General features: G+C 38.6%; 1 long non-coding RNA gene across 1 annotated transcript in view; it reads right to left on the bottom strand.

The window, feature by feature from the left end:
• Positions 1 to 23,027, bottom strand: part of LOC144341016 (uncharacterized) — a 145,161-nt gene that overhangs the window by 115,169 nt on the left and 6,965 nt on the right. Inside the window, exon 2 of the long non-coding RNA XR_013417593.1 lies at positions 14,439 to 14,555. This is a non-coding gene — a long non-coding RNA (uncharacterized LOC144341016). The remainder of the gene's footprint in view (positions 1 to 14,438; positions 14,556 to 23,027) is intronic.

Below are 23,027 nucleotides of genomic sequence, written 5' to 3'. Positions count from 1 at the left end.
TTATGTCACTTATAAAGAATAATAATTTTTTGAAAAGCAAAGTGACTTGTCCATAACCACAATATTTTTCATTTTCAAATCTCATTTTTATTTCTTATGCCATGTTGCCTATAATTATACAGCTAAGAATTATCCCATGCTCAGAAGAAATAAAACTAACATTAGTAATTAATAATATATCTTTCCCTTAAAACAGGTATTGCTGACTTAATATGCATAAAACTGCTGTCACATACCAAGTATGACCAACAGGTAAAGAGTGAGAACAATTTCACTGACTACAATATATATAGCAAATAAGTGTCTATATAGTGGAAGAAATATGTCTAAAAGAAATAGGAAAATGCCAGTAGAGAAATAAACTGAATTATGCAACTGCACTTAGAAATAAAGGCCTTTATTATTATTTCAATTTCCAGATTTTTAAAAACAGTGGAAATCCATTTCAATGATTTAATTTCAAATACGATTGACACAAATATAATAATATGAGACTTCATAATGAAAATACCACCTGTGGAAAATGGTCTCAAAATATTTCTATAAAATATCCTATACAATATAATTAGCATTATAAGCAAAATACAAAATGTTTCTTTCACCAAGAAGAAACCCATGAGAGTTATGGCTGTGATGTTACTATACACAGCAGAACATGCATATAAATTAATATGCGTTTAACCAAGATTCTATCAACTATGTCCATTTTAAACGGTATTCCTAAATATTACAATGCTAAGATTTTAAAGGATTTCTTAAAATACCTAGGAAAGCTACACAGAAAGAATCAGTACTATTGAAAGAAAACAAATGAAACAAGTCACTTTAGTCTTGACCTAAATTCAATGACACTTCTGATATTCTGAATCTGTCTGGGAAAAATATATTGCACAACAGGTTGAAAAAGCTGTAGGGCATCGTGATTTATAATAGTAGTTCTGAACAAATAAAAACCCAACGTTTTTACAGTTGAACGAAATTGGGCTTGGACAATAGGGAACCTAAAACTCATTTGGATTCACGCAGTGTTTCAAAAACCATCACTAGGACCTCTTACAATCAATCTAGTAGCTAAATGGCAGCTAGAACCAAAATCTCGTAGTCAAGGTGTATGTTGACCAGATTCTGTGTGCCTAAAATCTCAGGGGTTGTATACTTATACAAGCTATCTTTTCCTTTTCCAGTGGGACACCTGAAGGAGACCTGTAGACAGAGAATTACAGTAATCTGAGTTGGCTATCATAAAAGTATGAATTAAAGTTTCACTGCTTATTTGTGACGTTACATTCTAATTCACTCTATTTCTAAACTCATTACACTTGGGTTTTCCCCAGTAGACTGAATGTAACTCAGGAAGAACAGCCATCAATTAACGTTTATACCCTGTGCACAGATAAGAGAATGGCTATCATTTTAGTTTCGTAACAGGAAGAGACGAAAATCTGCAGGCACAGAGCTTTAGAGGCTTCAGCATGCATCCTTTTCATAGTATCTGAATTATATTTCAGGATGTCTGAGGCCTCCAAAGTTAGGGTTCCAATATCATATGCTATTGAAGCAGATGTTCTTCCAAGCTAATAGTGAAAAATATTCTCTAATAGCTAGGTCAACTTCACAATTTTATTCTTATTCTTTTCTTGATCCATAATATCTATTTATTCCTGAAATACTCAGGCACAGATAGAGCCACATCAATGCAAAAAATGATGGCAAGAAAAGAATATCTAACTTCTATTCCTTTACCAGAAGGGACTGCAGCAGAAGTTAATAGGAACAAAACTGGATAAGGGGCAACCCAGATTGATAAAAGTATGATCCTCTGTAGGCAGCTTAATATTGTACAGAGGCTTCTAAGTCCTCACAGGACACAGAAGGATAACAAAGTTCCTACACTGGATTCAGTAAATCCAGTTAACATTACCTTTTAGCCTGAACACATGGTTTGAATACAATAGACAGTTTTCATTTCGTATTTTAGAGTCACATGGTATTTTGGGATTTGACCCAACTATTCAGAAAATTTACACTTTTCCCATAAAAAAGGTAAACAGAGAGGTATTTTTTTTTTTGTTAGCAATACAGGTTTACTTTTCTAAAATTGATTAAGCATTTCATTTCCTAAACTATGCTACATAAGTAATGTCTTCTTTCATCTTTTTCCTTCATTATCAGTAAACCTTTACAGTCTCATCATATCAGAGCACGAGGAATTATATTTCATGGAGTTATGAACTGTCATGGACATTGCAGCCTGGGCCTTGGAGAGTTCTGTGTACAAAAAGATTATTTTATAATAAAGATGACACTGATAATGATGGATAATGAGTATAATATTAATATCCACATATCTTTGCTCCAGAGTTTTTGCTTTGGGGGTTTCCTTCTCAGAAATCCTCAAAATACAAATGTGGAAATGCATTAGCTACATGTTTTTGTAACCAGAAACCTATGGCTTTACCTACCTAGGCAGAGCAAACAGGACTTGTAAGCAATGACCAAATTGCACAAGTGATAAACCTATACAGGCCTAGAACAAATGCTAGGCTATTTCTATAAAGGATGTTTTTCTTCTGAATGGCACAGATGGAGTCCTGAACTCCCTGCTTCTCTCCCTTTGCTTTGGCAGAGAGAAGCTAAGGGTGATGAAGCATGATGTGACACTCTACTAATACAACTTTTCTTCTGCCTAGTAAATTTTACTGGACAGGTCTTCACAGAACATTCACATCACTAGTTTTTCAAATACTGATGCTTAATGTTGTTGGTTTTTGTTTTTTTTTCCGTATCAGAATATGAAATTTTATTTCAGTGTTTTATTTTCACTGCAAGTTGAATCTGCCTAGATTTTAAATAAGAAAATATACCACCTAAACATCATTTCATGCCATCTTTCTATAATGGTTTTATTTTAACTTGGGGACTTATTCCCCTACATATACCCCAAATGATACATAGTAAGTGATATATCACTTTCTGAAGACATCTCATATGGTTCCTGCCTTCATGGGCTTTCTCCCGCCAGTCCTGTTTGGATCACTCATCCCCAATCTTTACCCATTATAAATCTTTCAAGAGCCACTGCTAACTCTTCAATGATTACCCCCAAATACAATTCCCCCCTACTCTGGGATTTTATGCATTTGGGGCCACACTTATGGCATGTGTTTTTATTATACTTATTTGAATATTTTCAAGCTACTTATAGTAGGCATGATAGTAAGAAGAGAGATGATACAGTTCCATTGCCAATAGGTGCTTAATGCAAACGTACTAAGGAAAACATTGTCCTGGCAAGTAAGAGCAAGTCTAAGTTTTAGTTATATATTGCCTATTAAATGTCACATATTAAAATTTATGAATTTTTTTGGAGAAATTCTAACTACAGCCTTTCTTTTATAAATTTAAGTGCAGAAAATGGTATTTTGTATTCAAAACCACTGTTAAACATCCAAAGTGCTGTCAAAACTATGAATATCAGAAATGCCTAGTCAACATATAAAAATAAAAGGAAAGAAAATCTGGCCAGGCACGGTGTCTCACACCTGTAATCCCAGCACTTTGGGAGGCCGAGACAGGTGGATCACCTGAGATCAGGAGTTCGAGACCAGCCTGGCCAATATGGTGAAACCCTGTCTCTACTAAAAATACAAAAATTAGCCAGGTGTGGTAGTGGACACCTGTAATCCCAGCTACTCGGGAGGCTGGGCATAAGAATCACTTGAACCTGGGAGGCGGCGATTGCAGTGAGCCAAGATTGCACCACTGCACTCCAGCTTGGGTGACAGAGCAAGACTCTGTCTCAAAAAAACAAAAAAAGAAAATCTCATCTTTCTGGTAACTCACCTTCTGTAATCACTAACATTTTCAGTGCTGCCTCTTCATAACAAAATGTGGATAAGGAGACGAGCGTAAGAAATATATTTCTTTTTCAATTTTTGCCATTTCTTTTTTAGCGTCAGAGGTTGTCAAAATAAGAGAGAAAATTCGTCTCATATTCCTCGTAGTGTGATTTTAAAGCTTTCTTCTATTCATCTTTTATACATGTATCAAATTATTATTCTATATACAGTTTTTCTAATCCACAGGTAGGGCTGAGAGTTTTATATGATGTCTGCTTTGTTTTAAATCAAGATTGTTTATTCTTCTTATCCTAAGAGTTATTTTATCTAAATGAAATCCCTGGGGTTTTTTATTAGTTTACTTAAAATTGGTGTTTGAATTTTATCAATTAGTTTTAAAAGTCTTCATTTCATTTTCAAGCAGGAAGTTCTTAGTGTTCTTCAAATTTATGCAACTTATCAATCTTTTCCAGAATCTCACAGGCTGGATCATCTTTATATGATCTATGCCCTATAGCTACTAACCTTGATTCCAGAAGAATGACAACAGTAGAAACAGCAGAGTACCCGATGCTAGTTTGGCTTCAAATTCCAATGAAAATTCCTAGTTCTATATTGTCTATATTGATTCATTGGCATAAATGGCTTAAATAATGACTTCCATTGTAATATACATTTATTTGACAATTTGAAGGCCTTTAGGGAACACTTCTTACGAAAAGCACTGTTCTAATACTTTAGAGTGTTAGAAATACTTCTATAAAAGAAATTTCTAAAAGTTGCAGATCTCAACTTTATAGTGGAGATCTGTAAACTTTTCTGTAAAGGGATGGACAGTAAATATGTTAAGCTTTGTGGAATATACAGCCTCTGTCATAAGGATGAAATCACCACTCTGCTGTCATATAGCATGAAGGTAGCCATAGACAATACATAGATGACGAACATGGCTGTGTTCCAGTAATACTTTATCTATTCCAAAATGTAAATTTCATCTAATTTTCACATGTCACAAAATATCTTCCTCTTTTGATGTTTTTTCAACCATTTAGAAGTGTAAAATTCACTCAATTCATGAACTTTATAAAAACAGGTGTTGGCTAGATGGCCCATGAGCCATAGTTTGGTGACCCCAGCTTTATGGAATATGAGGGCCATCATATTTAGTATCTGTAACTAGTAGGACAGAAAGGATATAAATAATAGGCTACATGGTTCTGTAAGAAATGTATACATTATTAAGAGAGTTCAGAGAAACCATGAATAAAATTGTATGAAGTATCATTTTATGCTTAAATCTGAAGGTTAACTTTAATTAAATATTTCTAATAAAGCAAAAAGTTGTGAAAATATGTATTTAATATTAACTTCGATTAACTATAAATATAGTATCACAAATTAGAACCACCAAAGAATTCTCAATTCTGTTAATTAGAAGCAGGACACAATCTGAATAAGTAAAGCAGGAAGAAGAGAAGTAATGCAGAACAGTTCCATGTCAAAGCAGAGGACAAAGAAGACAGAATGGGATACCAAAGTAAATACACGACATTGAGGAAATAAATCCTTGAATCTACTGCTCTCAAGCAAAGAATGAATGTGAGAACAGGATCAAAGTAATTAATGCAGGTCAGGCACAGTGGCTCACACCTGTAATCCCAGCACTTTGGCAGGCCGAGGCAGGTGGATCACTTGAGGTCAGGAGTTTGAGACCAGCATGGCCAACATGGTGAAACCTCGTCTCTACATTTAAAAATACAAAAATTAGGCAGGCATGGTGGCCTGCCTGTAATCCCAGCTATTCAAGAGGCTGAGGCAGGAGAATCGCTTGAACCCAGGAGGCAGAGGTTGCAGTGAGCCGAGATGGCACCACTGCACTCCAGCCTGGACAACAAGAGCGAGGCCCTGTCTCAAAACAACAACAAAAATAAAGTAACTAACGCACGCAAAAAAAAAAAAAAAAGCAAACCACTTGAAAAATATTCACACAAAAATTAACTGAGCCTCCCAATAGTGGTCATAAATGGGATAACTGAAAAACAAATATGTTGTACCCATCCTCATCCCCAAACTATTACAAATGCCAGGTCAAAATAGCACAAAACAAGCTGAATGCTTAACATTGTTGAAAGAAATCATGCTGAGGAGAAATGGATTTGAATTACTTAGGATAACAAGTTAAAAATCAGTCCAAACACAATTTTCTTTCTGAGCTAGTACCTAATACTGCAGACCTTCAATTGTGCTGTGCAGACATCATTAATGAGCAATTGATTCAGATACAATTCTCTGCTCTATTAGAAATATTCTTATTTAGAGCTAATCAAAGATGATTTTCATTTATCATAAATGGCATCAAAATGCCATTTTGTGATTTCATGCTTATTTCACTTGTATGACTGGATAAAATAATTATAAAGGGCTTTGCTTAGCAAAAGTCAAAATCAGACTGTCTTTATGTAGATCAGAGTTTTGACTTCCTCTCCATTTACAGCAGCTTTTTTTCTTCTAATTTTTTTCTCTCCAAACCATCTCTAGACACCCAACAGTACCAGGACTGGAAATTCTGCCCCATGTCGATGTGAAAAATGGATTAGCATTTGCGACTTCTGCACCTCCACGGTTAGCCCATATAGCAGAGAATAGATAGTTCTCTGTTTCACTCCCACAAACCTCAAAATTGTAATGCCTTTCAGTTTTACTCCAGGGGAGCTGTCTCATTCTTCTTGAGATGGGGTAAATTTGTACATAATAAGAGCAAAAGGTCTAAAGAGGGAGCTTAATTGTCCAATTAGATGTTATCAAAGCCTAATTGGTGGGAACACAGTATACCCTGTGACCTAATTCTTAAGAGGTCAATTGGGAGAAAAACATCATGTTTCCCACTAAATGCAACCACTTGCAAAGTCTTAGATGTCAGGTCTGCAGACGTGCTCCTTTGAAAATAGCTCTCTGTAGAATTCTGTGATTTTAAAAATCCTGTAAATCAAACATCTCTTTTAAGGCTCTATGTATCACCAGTGATTTGGTTACATTTTATGATTATACAAACTTGGGTTAGGTATCAGAGCCAATAAATGTCTTATGGTTTACAGATTCTTCCAAGAAAAAAGTGGACTATCAATCCAAACTGCTTATTTCTAGAATTAGATTCTTAAGGAAATTTTGTTAAGGTTCCCAACATAAGCTAACATAAACTTTACATTAAAGCCACTGGGATCAAAAGGGAGAAAGGAAGGGAAATAGCAATTGAGTTGCTACAAGGCATTAGGCAGGGTACTTTAGCTTCTTTATGTGTGGTTCAGAATTTGATTTTCTCAGCCCTATTAAGCACATGTCATTGTCATTTTACAGAGACACAGAGACTGATTTTCTAAAGCCATCCAACAACTCACTGGCAGTGGAGTCTAATGACTGCAAAGTCTAGAGCCTTTCCACCACAAAAACACTGTCCTATTCATTAAATTTGAGAATGAAAAAATATAAGCCTTGAGTAACGGCATTAAGAGTTTTTCTTTGCAAAATTTATCTTTGCTTAAACCCCAGCCAACCTTCCAGGCCTAAATTATATACCTCCTCTTTCATTTTCTTCCTTTTCCCTGCATCACTAGCTAGAAGTGACCAACACTTCTCCTAACACTCTCCAAATATTTTTTTCACTATGACCAAATAATTCATATACTACATTCATGGTATGGCACTAAACAGCAGAGTCCTTGACCTCTCATTACCAAGTACTCAGTGGGCTCACCGCCCTGTGTACATAGAGGCCAACACAACAGTACTGGCTTTTGAGAAAAGACTAGCTGTTGGCCCTCAAGGAGACTGAGAAAAAGCTCAAATATCTCTCTCTGAGCTGGGGGCTGGGTTGGGTTTTATAAGCATAAGGTAATGAGGTGTGCTGTGATTGGATCTTGCAACTAGGTGATGCTGGAAGGCATGATCTGACTGGATCTTGCTATGGGGTGATGCTAAAACTCAATCTGATTGGATCCTGGATCTTACCACGTGGTGTCTGCTTCCTAACTCATTCTCCACTCCTTGGTGGGAGCACTCAAGTTCCACCTGTGGTTGCACCCTTGGTTCAACTGGGCACACTCAGGTTATGTGACCTTCATGGCAACTTAAAATCAACTCAGAACTTTATTACATAAAAGTTGAACCAGATTGATCTCGTGCAGTTACACTCTCACAAATGTTTCTTTAATTTAATAGTCATGATGTCAGCTGATCAAATATGTCAAGGAGTCCCCTGGCCCAAGCTCAGGGTAAATAACAGCCCAGGATTATTGCTCATGTCTTGCACATCCTAATTACTATCTTTAATCTTTCTTCTCCTTCGAAAAAATGGAATGAAAGAGTTTGTTCAAAATAATATTAATTTGATAACTCTAATAGATACTTATGTTTCTGTGCTTCTAAATTTTTTGGGTAAATTTGTTCCAGAGTCCATCCTATTTACATATGCAACTTCCAGTTAGATTTGTAGGACCAGAAAATGAGGGGAGCCCTGAGTTTCATTCCATGGGGAGAACACAGGGCCAGCAGCGTAGCTGGAGGAGGAGCTATGGCTCCGACTGTCTAGGCAGACAGGACTTCAAACAGCCTCACAGTTTCTCTGTGTCCAGGGACAGATGAAAAATCGACATATCAGACATATATTAGAAATGACCTAGATTGTGAAGGCCAGTCAGGATGATGGACGGCTCATGTCAGCAGACAACTGTATAAGCAAAGACTCTGAGGGTCAGATCTGTAGCCCTAGCACCCCCACTAAAGCCTGTTATTCTGTAAGCTCCTGCGATATAGACAATCTAGAATGAAGGAAAGAGAAGCCTTTACATTGGCTGAGATGATGTGTCTGTTAGGGAAGGGGAATTGGCTCAAAGTATAACTTTCGTTGAATAGAAAAATGAAAACAAATATTGCATGTATTACGTTCTAAGTGCTTTATATGAATTAAATCAATTGATCCTCAGGGAAAAAAACTATTATTTTCTTTTCTTTTTTTTTTTTTTTTTTTTTTTTTGAGACGTAGTCTTGCTCTGTTGCCCGGGCTGGAGTTCAGTGGTGCGATCTCAGCTCACTGCAAGCTCCGCCTCCCGGGTTCCCGCTCCTGCCTCAGCCTCCCGAGTAGCTGGGACTACAGGCGCCCGCCACCTCGCCCGGCTAGGTTTTTTTTTTTTTTTTTTTTTTTTGTATTTTTAGTGGAGACGGGGTTTCACCGTGTTAGCCAGGATGGTCTCGCTCTCCTGACCTCGTGATCTGCCTGCCTCTGCCTCCCAGAGTGCTGGGATTACAGGCGTGAGCCACCGCGCCCGGCCAAAAACTATTACTTTCATTGCAAGTTTACACACATGTAAACAAAGACATTTGACTGAAGAGGAAAAAAAGTCAATTAACTTGCCCAAGGTCACACAGCAAATAAGTAGCAAAGTTGGAATTTTAATCAAGTAGTGTTGATACAGGGGCAGGGAAGTGCCGGGTAGAGAAAAGCAAGTCCCTGGCTAGGGCTCCACCCCTATGGACCTAGGTGAGGACAGGCACTCCTGCTTTGGTAACTAAATGTTGCATTTTCCAAGACCACCCTGGCCCACCATGCCCCCATCCTGGGCTTATACCCTAGTGGGCAGACACGCAGGCGGCCAGATGTCAAGAGGGGCACATCAGTGGAAAAAGAAGCTGCTGGACATCGTGAGGAACACGTTGGTGGAAGAAGACACGAGCTTTTACTGGACAAGGTTGTCCAGAGCACGCCAGCGGGAGAGGACGCCAGCGGGAGAGCACGCCAATAGGCGCTGCCACACCAGCAGGCCATCAACCGGGGGACCAGGCAGAGTTTGGCCGAGGCAGTCAAAGGAGAGCCGGGGTCAGTGAGCAGCCAAACTCCAGCTCCCTTCTGGCTCCCCCATCCGCTGAGAGCTATTTCTACTCAATAAACTCAATAAACTTTGCACTCATTCTCCAAGCCCAAGTGTGGTCCGAGTCTTCTGGTACACCAAGGCAAGAACCCGGGATACAGAAAGCCCTCAGCCCGCCAGATAAGGCAGAGGGTCTAACTGAACTGGTTAATATAAGCTGCCTATAGACAGCAAACTAAAAGAGCATCATGTAACACACACCCCCTGGGGCTTCAGCTGTAAACATTCACCCCTAGACACTGCCATAGGGTGGGAGGCCCGCAGCCTGCATGTCTGTATGCTCCCCTAGAGGTTTGAGCCCCAGGGCACTAAAGAAGTGAGCCACACCCCCATCGCACGCCCTGCCAGGGGGACAAAGGAACCTTCCCTGTTTCAGTGTGGTTATTTATTATTAGTGTTAGGAATAACATAACCCTGAATTGCCACTTTTTGCAGTTATCATAGTGTTATTTTCCAAACAATGACAATACTTTCCTAGTTCATTCACCTGGAAAAAAAAAAATCTATGGTAAATAAGATTAGGCTGGGCATGGTGGCTCATGTCTGTAATCCCAGCACTTTGGGAGGTCGAGGTGGGAGGATTAATTGAGGCCAGGATTTAATTGAGACCAGCCTGGCCAACACGGTGAAACCCCATCTTAACTGAAAATAAAAAAAATTAGTCAGGCGTGGTGGTATGTTTGTAGTCCTAGCTACTTGGGAGGCTGAGCCAGGAGAATCACCTGAACCTGGGAGGCAGAGGTTGCAGTGTGCCACTACCCTCCAGCCTGGGTGAAAGAGCCAGACTCCAGGTCAAAAAAAAAAAAAAAAATCATGAAACTAACAATTGGTTTATTAGGTCTTTTTTTCCTCTAAATGAATTAATTTAATTAGAAGCACATTCATGTGTTATATGCAATTACTAGAAAATTCAGCCAATAAAAATGTATGAGATTGATATAGTCAAGTGTTTTGTAGTTACTAAAATCCATCAGTTTTTCTTTTATATATATATATATTAAAAAAGGATTATTAGTACACCAATCTTTATTATAATCTCTCAACCATCCACAGAAGATTTTAAGATGTAGTTTTGTTTTCTAGCAGGACAAGAAAATGATGTTCTTTAATTAAAGGTCTATTTCTCAAATCAAGATGCTTTAGCTCCTGCCATTGACCATCTCTCTTTTGAAAAGGAAAAGAAGACCCAACTTTAAAGAGTCCTGACCTTTCTATCAAATTTAGACTAACAAAACCACATCCAAATGGAAATAAAACTTTCTGAGACATTGGTTTCTTTAGCAAAATTAACACTAACCAGGATAAAATATCTGCTCCTCATAACCATAACACACCTGTAAAACATGTTTCATTGCCACCAAACTGAGTTAGAATTGCTTTGATTGAAGAAGAACCTGGAATTTCAATTAACCTTACATATTTTTAAACTCCCTTTACACTTTTTTCTTCCTTAACCTTTCCATAGTCAATGATGCCCAAGGACCCTATTCCTTATACAAAATAAAATATAGCTATGCAAGAATCTCATTAAAAACCAATTGGTTGAGCTGTAGATTTGGTTATTATTTAAATTCAATCATAGGCTTCATATTGAGCGAGATGGATACTACATGTCAGTAAGAACAATCTAGCACTCTATTACAGGGCCTTGATTTCTTGATGAGTGGCACTACTTGAATTTTGTTAGCTGATTAACAAAAGATAAAGTCCTCATAGACAAGAGAAAGGAGAGCAAGAAGGAGACACCCAGATGTAATGCAGATTTAAGTACAGGCTGGGTTACATTTGTTTGGAATAAAGTCAGTTACTGGGAACTACTGTGGCAAAGCTGTCCTTTGGGATGGTCAGGAAGAAAACAGGTAACCATGTGTATGGAATTACTTAGATATTTTTCAGAGGTAATAAAAGTAGATGCTTCCCTTATCTCCTTTTCTTTCTGTGCCATTAATGCACATTTCATATATGCCTGATACTATGGATTAAACCCCACAAATGAATCATCATAAGCAGTCCCTAAATTATAAAGAGACTTAGAATTCTAAACAACATATTATTTGGACTTTTTAATTTGTTTTCTTACAGAAACATTAATTTAAGTGGTGCTGAAGTAAGTTAATATGTATGTTATGTTTTGTTTTGTTTTTTTTTTTTTGAGAAGGAGTCTCACTCTGTCGCCCAGGCTGGAGTACAGTGGCGCAATCTCTGCTCACTGCAAGCTCCACCTCCCGGGTTTATGCCATTCTCCTGCCTCAGCCTCCCAAGTAGCTGGGACTACAGGCGCCGCCACCTCGCCCGGCTAATTTTTTGTATTTTTAGTAGAGACGGGGTCTCACCATGTTAGCCAGGATGGTCTTGATCTCCTGACCTCATGATCCGCCCCCCTCGGCCTCCCAAAGTGCTGGGACTACAGGCGTGAGCCACCGCACCCGGCCATATGTATGCTATGTATTATATGAAGGAAGTATTGAAAATTTATAACAATTTTTTAAAATATTCAGTCATAAAACAAGTAGAAAATATACTAAATTCTTAAATACAATAACAGTAATTAAATAAAAATACATGAAACAAATTAATAAATTGAATAAATATGTTTTATCTGATTCTAAAAATTATACTGGAAGAAAGTAATATTCATAATAAGTAAAATGAGCGCTCCATTGACATTACAGAAACAAAAAGCCTGGCATTTAATGGAGTTTAAATGTTCTTTTTTAAAATTTTAACAAATACTTAGAAAATACCCATCACATGGTGAGGTTGGTTCTTTGCTAGGTTTTATGATAATACCAATCCTTAAGGAGCTCACAGTCTTGTATAATAAACATTCTTTTTTTTCTACCATAATACCAACAAAAATTTATTTTTATAGTTAACTAACAAAATACTATAAAGGTAATTTGTTTGTTCTAAGTCCTTTAGTTCATACATCCATAAAAGATTTAAGCTTACTGTCTTTGTATTTCCAGCACTAATTCTCTGAAATGAAATTCTTTTGAAGGCATGCTATTTTACTCCTAGCTTCTATTTTGTAACTTTTTCCAAAATGAACAAACGTTACCTGAATTTGAAATACATTGATTGGAAATGTTTTGACTGGCATAGAGCCATTAACATTTGTTAGGAAAATTAGATGGGAAATTTGATTTGGCTGCATTTCTGAACTTTCTCTTCATACATCTCTGTTGTGTGATTTGACATAAGGAGTATATGACTTATAATTAAAAAAAAAAAAAAAAAAAAGAACAGAATCTATTGAGGGTAGCACCACCAACCTTAGGTCTCAGATGTGTTTGGAGCCACCTTACCAGATACTGAATCTGGAGCCCTCCATACCCAGGTGCCTTGTCACTTATCTTGACAATAGAAGACTTGAAGGGGCTTTGAAAACAGTCAACTACCTGGAGCTTGTAACAAAAATTGTGTGAGTTGGCACTTTCCACATGATATATGTAGTCTATGGTTTCTCCTGGGTAAATGTGAGGATAGTGATACTAATAGCTAGTACTTAATGACCTCTCTCTATATGCAAAAAGTTTTGTAAGAGCTTTATAAACTCCCTTAATGTTGAGCTTTCATGCATGGCACACAGTCAAAAAATTTTTGTTTTTTATCTGTCACAATCATTTTCCTGTTTCCTGTTGCCCATATGTTGCAGAATTTTTTACATGTTATGTTTCAGAATCACTCTAATTGTAAAAAGCTTTTAACCATGTACACTTAGGATATCTTTGACTTTTCTTATTTTCACTTTTTCAAAAAAGGGTTGTTTCTGCTTTTGTGTCATTATCATATGTATGTTCTTATTAGCACTTAATCCACTACAGTAAATCCCTTTCTGCTTAAAACAGCCAGATCAGTTTCTATTCACCGAAGTAAAATTTATTTCACTCTTTTTATTCTTTCTACATCTTAGTTTCTCCGTTTTTTCTCACCTCTCTCATTTTTTCAGTGTATTTTCTCTTGGTTTCAGAAAAGTAGTGTGGTAAAATGTAGCATGCACGGTTCTTGTAGTCAAACAACAAGTTCAAACCTCAGTTCTTCTCCTCACAAGCTATATGACTCAGACCAACAACTTAATCTCTCATACATCTGGTTCTTCACCAGGAAAATAACTCCCAAGATTATAATAATGAAATAATATTAGCACCTTAGCATGTTGAAAGATCCTATGACATGAATATGAACGAGATTTTCTGTTCCTGAGAAATCAATCTTTAGCCAGGAAGAGTTAGCACTCAGACTCTCCCAACCATGGTAAGCCCACAGCCTGAATGCTGGAGTGTGATTCTGGACTCTGACTCTTCTTTTATTCAAGTTCTAATTCAGGAGAAATATTTGTAGCGTTTGCCTTATAGCTGCAATATAGCCATCTTGGACCTCTTTGTGAGTGGCTCAACCCAGACCTAAGCCAGGGATAGGCAGACAGATGTGTGGAAGGTCTGTACCTAGAGCTTAAGTCTTCTATGTGTAGATCCATACCCCTGGGTGTGGATGAGCAAGGGAAAGAAGAGATGGGCAAGGAAAAAAAGAGATGGGCAAGGCTGGGGTATCAAAAAGTGAAAGAAGAACACATGAATAAAGAGAGAGAGAAGCAGCCTGGGCAAAATGATGAAATCCCATCTCCACAAAAAAATAAATAAATAAATAAAAAACAGCTGGTAATAATGGCACATACCTGTAGTCCCAGCTACTTGGGAAGCTGAGGCAGGAGGATCACCTGAGTCCAAGAGGTTGAGGCTATGGTGAGCTGTGATAGTGCCATTGCACCCCAGCCAGGGAATAGAGTGAGACTCTGTTGAGAGAGAGAGAGAGGTGATTGGCCTTCAACCTATAGGACAAGGATTTCCCAGTTGCACCATTCTCCTAAGAAAATGGCGGATTCTGTCCCTACAACAGAGGGGAACAGATCAAAGACCCAGAGCCGGCCAACTCACTTGAAAGTCCAACTGTGTCCAGTCCAAGCAGACACAGTCCTTCCTGTGTATCAGGAAGGAAGTTAAATGTAAAACACAGCATAGTTAAGCAAGTAAAAGCAAAAGACTCCTTGACTTTTTTTTTTTTGAGACAAAGTCTCCCTCTGTCCCCCTGGCTGGAGTGCAGTGGGGCAATCCGGGCTCACTACAATCTCTGCCTCCCAGGTTCAAGCGACTCTCCTGCCTCAGCCTCCTGAGTAGCTGGGATTATAGGTGCCTGCCACTACGCCTGGCTAGTTTTTTGTGTTTTTAATAGAGAGGGGGTTTTGGCATATTGGCTAAGCTGATCTCGAACTCCTAGCGTCAAGTGATCAACCCACTTCAGCCTCCCAAAGTGCGGGGATTACATGCGTGAGGCACTGAGCCCAGATGACTATTTCTGGAAGGAAAGCCTAGGGTTGCAAATAGAACAACAGCAACAAAAGCCTTCCAAACAGAGAATCCCATAAGCTACGATTAGCTAGCTGTAGCAAATCCAGATACCCAGAACCTTGAGTAATCCTCATTTTTTCACTGAAAAATACTAATCAGAGAACGAGTTCCAAGCACACTATATGCCAGGATGATAATGTCTTAGTGAATAAGACAAAGTTTCTATCTTCATGCAGCTTATGTGCTTGTGAGGAACAGCACCAATAAACAGATAAAGCAGCAAGTAATATAATTTCACATAAAAACTAAAAATATACAGGGTAAAAAAATTGAGTCATTAGGTAGGTTCATTGAGGAAAATATATTTGATAAGGTAACATTTGAGCAGAGACCTTTTGGTGTGAAAGAATAGCTCATGCAAAGATCTGGGAGAAGAATGATCCATGCTTTGCGGTGGAAAGGATCTTAGTGTGCTCAAACACAGCAAGTAAGCAACTGGGGTGGAGGTAGACAGAGAGAGGAAGAGAGTGACGGAAGGATCCTAGAGTAGCTCTCAATCTTGGCTATACATTAGAAACCTCTGGGAAGCTTTAAAATTCCCTATGCCGGCTGGGCGCGGTGGCTCACGCCTGTAATACCAGCGGGGAGGCCGAAGCAGATGGATCACCTGAGGTTGGGAGTTCGAGACCAGCCTGACCAGCATGGAGAAACCCCGTCTCCACTAAAAATAGAAAAAATTAGCCGGGCGTCATGGTGCATACCTGTAATTCCAGCTACTCAGGAGGCTGAGGCAGAAGAATGGCTTGAACCGGGGAGGCGGAGGTTGCGGTGAGCTGAGATGGTACCATTGCACTCCAGCCTGGACAACAAGAGTGAAACTCTGTCTCTCTCTCTCACACACACACACACACGCACACAATTCCCCATGCCCAGCTAAGTCAGTATTTTTCAAGTTCCCAGGTGATTTCCCATGTGCTGTCAAAATTGAGAATCTAGGCCCTTCTGGGCCAAGTAAGGATTTTAGGCTAGGTGTAACAGGGGTCACTAGAAATTTTTATTTTGTCCTTTCATTTTGTTTTTGGTTTTTTTTATTTTTTTAAACAGTGGAGTGTCATTATCTAACTTATATTTGCAAAAAACAATTGCAGTTCCAGTGGGCATGGGAGACAACAGAAACAAGTCAAAAGTAGAAGCAGGAACACCAACAACAAGCCGCTGTGGCCAATGTGGGTGAGAGAGAAATGATGCTACAGGGACAAGAGGCAGCAGCGGAGGCGGTGGGAAGCAGTTGTGTTTGAAGCGTTTCATCAAGTCAAAAGCACGTGCTGATGAATGGAGACAGATCTGAGAGGAGAAAATCAAGGATGTCTTCTAGGTTTTAATTCTGAGCAATCGGATGAAGGTGAGGCCACTTACTGAGTCAGGTCGTAGGGTCTCCTAAACTTGGAGCTAGATCAATTTTGAAACAGAAACCAAACAAGAAGACGTTGTTGATTCATTATGCCTTGTCAAATGCAATTCCTCAGCATATGTAAACATAATTCACACTGCTTTTCCTTCCTCTGCCTGAAGGTATAAGTCACCAGGCAGAGAAGAGCTGGCATTTCTCTCAATGATCAGGGTGCTGTAAGAAGTCGTGCATGCCTCTTACGTTTTTGTAGGGATGAGTTGGAAATTGCTGCAGGTAATGTCAGTTTCTGAAATGTTTGGATTAGCTTTTCTGGAGCAGATAATTTGGGCTCAGACAGTGGGTTTATGATTAAATTATCATTTTTTTTTACTTTTTTTCGATCTCTGCCTATGGCATAGTCCTGTTAGACCTTAATGCTTAAATTGTATGGGCTATCACTTCAACTCTGTTTTGCTTTCTTGGCAAAACAGAAGTTTTTATTAGGGAGATAGATTAACATATCAAATGAGCAAGGAAACAATTCCTAAACAAAGAGGATTTCAGCACATGAAGAGACTCTATCTCCCTTCAGGCAGATAGGTAGACATCTGAGAAATGGACAAAGGTGCCTTACTTACCTTGCTTAAGAGCAATGAGTTGCAGGTTACACACACTACAGAACTGAATGCTTATGTCTACTTGAGAACATATGCAAACATACTACTAACAGGAAGCCCAAACTGGAAACAATGCGATCGATCAATACCACAACGAATAGGTTGTAGAACAATGTGCTACACAAGAATGAAAAAGAAGGAACTATAGCTACATGCAGTGATGCAGATGAATTTCACAGATGTAGTGTTGAAATAAAGAAGTCACACACAAAAGAATGTAGACTGTATGGTTTCATGTATGCAAAGTTCAAGAGCAGGCAAACTGTTCTGTAGCGATAGAGATGACAATGGGCTTATTTTTGCAAGGAGGTAGAAATTAACTAAGGGGAGATGCTGAAAATGTTCTATAACTTGATCTAACTGGGGATTACATGGGTGAATTTTTACATGTAAAAATTCATCAAGTTATATACTTAATATTTGCACACTCATACACACATATATTTTTATACTCTCTATATGTAAGCTATAGATACAAATCTAGTATAAATTATATACCTCAATGAAAGTGATTAAATTGAAAATAATATAAATAGTCCCAGGCTGGCCAACATAGTGAACTCCCATCTCTACTAAAAAATACAAAAATTATCTGGGTGTGATGGCATATGCCTATAATCCCAGCTACTTGGGAGGTTGAGGCACGAGAATCACTTAAACCCAAGAGGCGGAGGAGGTTGCAGTGAGCCGAGATTGTGCCACTGTACTCCAGCCTGGGTGACAGAGCAAGCAACTGGGATTACAGGTGTGCGCCACTGCGCCCAAGTAATTTTTGTATTTTCAGTCGAGATGGGGTTTCGGCATGATGGCCAGGCTGGTTATAAACTCCTGACCATAGGTGATCCACCTGCCTCGGCCTCCCAAAGTGCTGGGATTACAAACATAAGCCACTGTGCCCGGCCCAAATGATTTATTTTTGATTCATCAGCAGTAGCTAATCAGAAAGGATACCTGGACTCTCAGAAGAGACAGCAGCTTTTATGACACAACTGTGTACACTGCCCAGACATCTCCTCTGCCTTTTATGAAGATGATAAAAGAATCCACTGAAGAAACTGAAATTCTTGGCAAAACAGAGGCTTTTACCGGGAAGATAGACTAACATGTCAAATGAGCAAGGCAATAATTAGATGAAATGAAAACTATCTACGATATGAAAAACATAGTTCAATACTACAAACAAAATTTATATAGTGGGTTCCAACATACGCACCTGAAGACTCCAGGGCATGCAGTCTCACCCACTCTGCTGTGCCTCCTTTGCACCAGGACATCAGGAATATGTTTCTGAATTTCCTCATCAGTAAGCCTTAGCCTTTGCTTACACTTGCTCAAATATATATTTTTAAGCACGAGTCTGTATCAGCTAATTTATATGAAAGGTTTGCTCTTCTCATTAGACTCTGGGTATGACTGCATGGTGCTTCAGCTCTGCAGTTTCTTTTTCTTTTGGGATAGGGTCTCACTCTGTCACCCAGGCTGGAGTGCAGTGGCATGATCACCACTCACTGCAGCCTTGACCTCCCTAGGCTGAAGCCATCCTCCCATCTCAGCCTCCTGAGTAGCTGGGACCACAGATGCACACCACAATGTCTGCTAATTTTTATAGTTTTTGTACAGAACTGGTTGTGCCGTGTTCCCCAGGCTGGTCTCAAACTCACGTGCTTGAGACTCAACCTCATAAAGTTCTGGGACTACTGTTGTAAGCCACTGCACCCAGCCCCAGCTCTGGATTTTCAACTGAGCCCTGGGCACTGCATTTTTCTGGGCAGCTTGAGCCTTTAAAGTCACTCTGACAAGAAAATCTCTTGCGCCTCCGTCACTAGGCAGCCTCAAGTATGCCATGACACTTCCCATTAATCACCATTAAACAATCTCTTCTACTCTGAGAATAGTGCCTTAGATAGCTACCATTTAATCACTTCCTACCCAAGATTGTATATGTCATACCTATACTCATGAGATGAGTTTTTAACTACTTCATTCCCAATTCTCCTAAAATTATTACAATTACTTCACGTCAGATAAATGAGAATGTTTATAACCAACAGATAAAAGGGTAATTTATATTCAAGTATATAATATCTAATAAGCCTCTTTGTGAAGAAATGTCTCATATTTAAACAACGTAATATTGGCTGAGCGCAGTGGCTCCTACCTGTAATCCCAGTACTTTGGAAGGCCAAGGCAGGCAGATCACTTGAGGTCAGGGATTCGAGACCAGCCTGGCCAAATGGCGAAACACCTCTCTAATAAAATACAAAAATTAGCTGGATGTGGTGGCAGGCACCTGTAATCCCAGCTACTAGGGAGGCTGATTTGGGAGAATCTCTTGGACTTGGGAAGTGCAGGTTGCAGTGAGCCAAGATTGCCTCAATGCAATCCAGCCTGGGTGACAGAGGAAGACTCCATCTCAAAACAAACAAATGAATAAATAAAAATAAAAAATAACCTCATATTTTGGGCTTCGTTTTAACCAGGCAAGAGCAGGCATATTATCCTCAGTAGTTACTGACCTTGAAATGTCACCAAACCTGTTGAAAGGGATGAAGAATTTTGGAAGATGGGATGAAATTTAATAGTGACTTTAATTTAATAGTGACTTAAATAGTGAATAAATTATTGAAGGAACCAGAACTTTTAAAACTGCTCATTAAGACCAAATGAGTTATACACATATGAAATATAGCCTGAAAGAACATAGATTCAAATACATACCATGAGTTTGCAATGTCGTATCTTTGTATTAAAAAAATGATAAAGAAGTGTTCCATTTTGTTCCTCAGGGCTCTATTTTACCAATAATCTAGGTTTCATAACTTGGGGTGGACCGAGAAAATTTGGAACACTCAGATAATAGCAATATGATGATTAAAGGATTAGTAATACATAGATTTGCACTTCCAAGATTAATTGATGCTTCATAAGACTTATCATTTTTATAAATGTCAGGTAACTGTTTAAGATAATTTAGCTTTTGTTCAAAAGGAAATGTTCTTTTGTTCCTCTTCCAAACAACTAGCAATGAGGTGATTGTGTATTTTTTTATGTTAAAATTTAGCTTAAAATCTTTCCTTCAGAGAGGATTATGTCTTCTATTAAATTGTAATTTTGATTATCACAATCTTTTCCCAGCAAGAATATTTGTTTTTAACCTAAACTAGATGCTTGGCTAAAGGATTCTAACCCACGAATAGGCTAAACCCATGATTTTCAAACCCATGTTGGTTAGAATTTAATTAAGTTTATCTGAGATATTATATAAGGATTTGAAAATACATTGTAAAACACCACCATTCAGCTCCCATAGGATGGTAATAATACTATTTTTAAGCTTATTATTATGAATTCATACTAGTTGCACATATTTATAGGGTACATGTGATATTTTGATACAAGCACACAATGTGATATTTTGATACAAGCACACAATGTATAACAATCAAATCAGGGAAATTGGAGTATCCATCACGAACCAAGCATTCATCTTACTGCTTTTTCTGTAATTCCCCACTGATTAAATAATCACCTTTAGTAGTTATTTGAATCATAGCCCTTATAATTAAGTCATATCAGTTTGAATGGTAGGGGGACAGAACATCTACCTTGACTGTTGGTTAGGTTCAATAAAATTATAGAGGTGGAAGAAATGTTAGTCATACAGTATTGACCTTAACAGGTACATGAGTTGTGATAACAGTGACCAAGTGATTCTCTATGGCTTTGATTTAGGTCACAGAGTCCTGGAAAGATTTATTTATGTCTAAACCAAACCTTCCTGTGAGCAAAATTCTTCTTGTCCTGTCTTTGGGGTATATATGTATGTGGAAACTTTGTCCGTTGCTGTTTGGGATTTTTTTTAAATGCATTTGATTACAATTTAGGTAATCCTCCTGAAGTCAAAGCTGCTTATGTTCTCTGTACTCTAATACCCATTTTAGCAGCTAAATTATTCTGTTGCCTTTCCCTTCATTATCTTCAAGTTACGTTCCTTAAATTATTTGACTTAAAGAAAAATAATGAGAGGATTACTAATCTAGCATATTTAACATATTCTTTACATAATCATTTCTTTGGTTGGTTGATTAAGGAGAAAGAGCGCACGTGGGTGGTGTGTGTGTACATTCTGAGCCTTAGTTGTTTATGAGATCACAATTAGATGTTATTATGTAATATAACATGACCTATTAGTTTGGAAGAAGTATAATTTAGAAGAAAATATTGTGGTTTCTGGAATCAGGTATTATGGGTTGGTATTCTAGCTGTAGTATCTGGGAGAATTTGGACAAGTTGCTTAATCTTTCTGGGTTTCTTTTCCTCACCTATAAAGCATGGAAAATAATAGTGAGAGGATTAAATAAATTAACACATGAAATACTCAGGATAGTGCTAGGTTCATAATAAGTACACAATACGTGGTAGCTGCTCATCATCATGATGTTATTGTATACATACATGACATATTGATATATTTAGGCTCCTCACATTTCCTAGTTGGAAAACAAAACTCATGGCAGAGTCAGGACAATGAAAAATAAGCCAAAAACCTCGTTTTTATTGTAGAAGGTCTGACTCTTCAACCTGTCCCTTAATATCAACACTAATTGACTTGGGTACTTCCTGCCATTCCCCATTTTTCCCTTATATTTTCCCATATAACACAGGGATTATATACATATTTATCTTCAAGTATTTTTTTTTCTTTTTTTTTTTTTTCGAGACAGAGTTTCACTCTTGTCACCCAGACTGGAGTGCAATGGTGCGATCTCGGTTCACTGCAACCTTCGCCTCCCGGGTTCAAGTAATTCTCCTGCCTCAGTCTTCTGAGTGGCTGGGATTACAGGCATAGGCCACCAGGCCTGGCTACTTTTTCTATTTTTAGTAGTGAAGGGATTTCACCATGTTGGTCAGGCTGGTTACCTCAGGTGATCCACCGCCTTGGCCTCCCAAAGCGCTGGGATTACAGGCGTGAGCCACTGGCACGTGCCTCGCCTAGCTTCAAGTATTTTGAAAATTCACTAACTCAGGAGATCCTTGCTCACCTGCCATTTTCAGAAGAAAGAGAATTTACACAAAGTGAACAGGCAAAGTCGCTGAAAATTGGTTGTCCTTACACTTTCCCTCCCAGTTACTGCCTTTTTGTTGTAAGGAAGAAGGGGCTATTTGCCATCACCGAAGGGCTTCTGAGCGGCATGGTGAGTTCAGTAAAATTAATTTCTTTTCAGTCAAATAATGAAACTTCTAACACCAAGTAGCAGCAATTTTCAGTTTTTCATTGTCTTCAATTCAATGTACAAAACCTTGTAGTAAAAAAAGCATGTAAAAATTATGTTTAAGTATTCTGGATGAGAAGAAGAGAATGAGTCTGAAATTTAACAACCGTCAACAGTTAAGATCTAAAAACAAGAGGTGTAGTAGGAGTTTAGAACCTTTGTAAATTTAGAATCTTGGTAGACTCCTGTTTTCTCCTTGTTGTTTCTCATTTTTGACTAATAATTTCCGTGAGGCCGGGCGCGGTGGCTCAAGCCTGTAATCCCAGCACTTTGGGAGGTCAAGGCAGGCGGATCATGAGGTCAGGAGATCGAGACCATCCTGGATAACACAGTGAAACCCGGTCTCTACTAAAAAAACAAAAAATTAGCCGGGCGTGGTGGCGGCGCCTGTAGTCACAGCTACTCCGGAGGCTGAGGCAGGAGAATGGCGTGAACCCAGGAGGTGGAGCTTGCAGTGAGCGAAGATGGTGCCACCGCACTCCAGCCTGGGTGACAGAGCGAGACTCCATTTCAAAAAAGAAAACAAAAAACTTCTGTGAAATCAAGGCCTGCTCTTCTGTGCTCCACGAAGTTGCTTAC

The sequence above is a fragment of the Macaca mulatta genome, chromosome 5 (genome assembly GCF_049350105.2).
Source record: "Macaca mulatta isolate MMU2019108-1 chromosome 5, T2T-MMU8v2.0, whole genome shotgun sequence".
In the NCBI taxonomy this organism is placed as follows: domain Eukaryota; kingdom Metazoa; phylum Chordata; class Mammalia; order Primates; family Cercopithecidae; genus Macaca; species Macaca mulatta.
Note: the sequence above shows the minus strand (reverse complement) of the source record. Positions and strands in the feature narration are given on the sequence as shown.